Raw genomic sequence first — 3,945 nt, 5'->3', positions numbered from 1 at the left:
CCTCGCTTCATCCCCACCACGGGGTGGAAGGCTGTGCGTGAGCTGCACGCTCTCATCGCAGACAGCAGAAGGACTCGCCCTCCGCAGTCTCTCCGCAAGCAACGGGAGGGAACAATGCTCCCCACCGCCTCAGGCACACCTGGCGTGCCGGCACGTGGGCAGCGCCAACTTGGATCAAGCTGCGAGTCTCTACACTGTCCTGCTCCCCCCTCCACCCCCGCCCCGTGTCCTCCAGGTTGAGCCGGGCACCGGTGGCTCACGCCTGTCATCCTAGCTACTCAGGACGCTGAGATCTGAGGATCGTGGTGCAAAGCCAGCCCTGGCAGGAAAGTCCGTGACACTCTTATCTCCAATGAACCACCAGAAAACTGGAAGCAGCACTGCGGCTCAAAGTGGTAGAGCGCTCACCTTGAGCTGAAGAGCTGAGGGAGAGTGCCCAGGCCCAGAGTTCAAGCCCCATGACCAAACAAAATGGGGTGGGGGGCATAGGTTGGCCTGCTCCCCAGCTGAAGCCCCAGATCAGAGACAGAGACAGGGGCTGCTCCCTGGGCTCAGGGCCAACCTGGAACCTGGACCTAATCTTGCCCGCTGCCACTGGGAGAGACAGCGTGCGTGTATTCGCGTGGGCCTGTGCCAGCTGCACGTGTGGAGTGGATACAGCTTGTGCGTAGCCATCGTACACTACCATTGTACACAGCCATCGTACACTACCACCATTGTACACTACCATCGTACACTACCAGCTGCAAGAAAGGCACGGAGGAGGTGGGTGGGGCCCGGGGGGCACAGGGGGGGCATGGGTGGAGGGGTGCAGCCGCGAGGCCCCGTCCTGGCCCTTGGGGGCCCCCGGCCCTCTCTCATGCCCAGCGGGGTGCGGCCCTTGCTGCCCGGGGTCTGGACTGGAGTTGCTGGCAGCAGGGGCTATGCTCTGCTGGCTGCATTTTCCACACGCAGGAACGGTCCTGCTCCTGGCAGGGCCGCCCTGGCCGGCAGATCTTTCCGAGTGAAGTGATGGAAACTGGGGTTGGAGCTCTGTGGGTGCCGGGCCCCGAGGCCGGGGCAGGGGCTGTGGACTCGTGTGTCGGCCCCGGCCCGAGGGCAAGCTTGACCCGGAGAGACGCCCGCGGATACCTGTGCAGCCGTCACGCCGGACAGGACCAGCCCGCCCAAGTGTGCCCAACTCTGCCACGCTGCCTGCTCACGCGCGCACACATTTTCACCCTTTCCCTATGGAAATATGTTATGTCCTCCGAAGAGCCAGGCATCAAACGCAGCTCACGAGCCCACGCCTCGGGGAACCGACGCTTGCCAAGGTGCCGCTCAGAGGCTGGGCCTCACCTTCTCTGGAGGCCCCGGAGCTCCTCGCCAGCTCCTCCTGCACCCAGACGCCAGCTGGAGAGCCCGGCCTGGGACGGAGCCAAGCACTCTGTCCCCAGAACTGTCTGTCAGGCACCAACCAAGAAAGAGCAGAAATGGAATAAAAATTCTTTTTTAATGCTCTCGGCTGCTAAGTTCAGCGCTTCAGCCAGAAACCGGAGCGGACGGCTCACCGCACGGCCGTTCCAGAACTCCACCTCACGCACTGCCGCCTCGTCCAAGAAAAATGGGGCCAGATGGAGCCATTTCCCCGGCTTCTCCCTGCGGGCGGGGGGCCCGGCAGATGGGGCTCGCTTGTGGAGGAAGCATCACTGGGGCACCTCTGGCACCCACAAAGGGGGCGGTGGGGGCGGTAGGAGCCGGACACCCGCTCCAGGGCACCGGAGGGCTGACCAGTTGCCCTGCCTGGCTGGCCATCTTTCCAGGACCCAGCGCTTCACGATGTGTCAGGAGCAGGAGAAAGGCTTTGGAAGCGGCCTCTGATGGCGCTGTGACTCACGAGGCTCCCTGGGGATTGCACCGGACACCCGAGTGTCCCCGTGCAGCGGGGGAGGGCAGGAGCAGCCTGCCAGACCCCGGGCCCTGGCGGTCAGCCCGGACAAGCCCCTCGGTTTGCCAGAGGGAGGAAAGGTGTGCCGATCTGGCCAGCAGCATGCAGCTCGCCTGCCTCCGTCCTGGACGGCCTGGCCCGGCTCCCACCGCAGCACCGTGCCCTCCACCACAGGCAGGTTCTGGTGAGAAGTCCCCGCTGCTGGTCCGCCTGCCTCCGCGGAGGCTCAGATCTCCCTGCTCACGAGGTCGGCCTCCATGAGCACGGGAGAGGGCCGGGAGACGCGCGGGCGTGGATCCCAAGCCAGGGTTTAAGTAGCCTCGGCGCTTCCGCCATCCTTGGTGCCCCTGATCTCCTCCATGAGAGGCCCGGGCTGCACAGATCCCTCAGACTAAAAGTACAACTCACACGGCCAGGCCTGAGAGGGCCACAGCCTGTGGCTGGCGAGGCGGAGCGCAGACTCCAGCTGACCCATGGGAGAGCGAGTGGGTCACTGCACAGCACTGAGACCTGTGTGCTTATTTGTTACACAGCTGTAGCTGACTGAGACAGCGACTGAAATCTGACCAAGTTAGAGAGACAAAGGAAGAAGAGGAGGAGGGAGGGCAGTTCAAATCAATGCAGGGCCTCAAACATAGTCACCCTGTGTCATGGGAACTGGCTCCATGTCTCCAGTGGGTGCCTGAAACCACACACACCACCAACCCCATGTCTTCTCCTGTGGGCACATGAATTTAGTGTCTTCCAGCTCCACCAAGCACTGAGCACGTTGTTGCTGTGACAGCAAAACCAACAGATCTGTTCTTCACGCAGGTCTCAGCGGCTCCCTGAGGGAAGGATCCGGAAGGGGTTGTCTCAGCGGCTCCCCGAGGGAAGGATCCAGAAGGGTTGCTGGCTTCTCTCTGGTGATCTCGTGGCCGTCGCCACTCTTGTATGTGGTTGGAGGTTGTTGTTTAGTAAAATGAGGGCCATGTGGACACTCTCTAGCCTTCTGCAAATGGGTCTGATGATGGAGAGGGTCGCCAGTGACGGGCCGGTAGGTCCACACAGTCCTGGGTCAGGACTGACCCTCGGGCTTCAGCACGCCCCCTTGGCAGGGCTGAGCAGGAAGTGTCCCTCAGGTGTCCAGCGGCCAGCTGGCCCCAGTAAACCTGCGAGCAAGGCCCCGCGGGCTTGGGCTCACATTCTGAGGTGCCCAGGCCACCAGCATATGACGGGGGGGGGGGTTAATGGGAGAATAGAATGGCTAGGCCTGTTCTCTGACCTGAAGCTCAGAATCGCCTGTGCATTTTTACAGGATTGTAAAAGAAAAAAGACAACACCGGACAGAGGCCTCATGTGCTCAGCAAACCTTTAGAGGGACCTGGGCCTCCACACACCAAGCCGGGCCGGGGGATGTGGGGAGGGTGGCTCGGGCTGGGGCTGGACCCCGAAGCTGGACGCCCAGTCCGGAGACCCTCCCCTCAGGGCCCTCAACCCCCAGTTGCCCACCTCCTGCAGTACCTGCCATCCAGCTGTGCGCCCTGAGCCCCTGCCCAGCCTCAGTTTCCTCATGTGCTGGGGGTGGGGGGTTGGACTCAGTTCTCCTGGGCTCTAGCTCCAGACCCTTCCAGCCCCTCAGAGCCCTGCAGACTGGGCACGGGGGACAGCTCCAGAACCTTCCAGCCCCTCAGGGACCCTTGGACGGGGCACGATGGCTGCCAGGTACCCAGCCAGCCTGCTCGCTGCGCACCTGCATGCAGCACCCTGGAAGGCCCGCAGGACTGTGGCTCAGCAGGGGTGGGGAGCAGAGGGCAAGGTTCCCGTGTTCTCCTGACCCCCCCATTGCTGAGAACCAGACATAAAAGGACAAGAACGGTGTGATTCCACTGGCACAAAATGTGCACAGGAGCAAATCCAGCCTCGGCCGGGCGAGGGAGTGGCGGGGCGCGTCTGGATGGTCTGGAGTCACGGGCGGGTTCCATCACCGTGGACACACCAGACGCCACACACCCACGCACTTTAGGAGGACAGATGTG

The sequence above is a fragment of the Dipodomys ordii genome, unplaced genomic scaffold, assembly GCF_000151885.1.
Source record: "Dipodomys ordii isolate 6190 unplaced genomic scaffold, Dord_2.0 Scaffold18, whole genome shotgun sequence".
Classification (NCBI taxonomy): Eukaryota; Metazoa; Chordata; class Mammalia; order Rodentia; family Heteromyidae; genus Dipodomys; species Dipodomys ordii.
The sequence above is the reverse complement of the archived record's forward strand: the minus strand, read 5'-3'. Positions refer to the sequence as shown.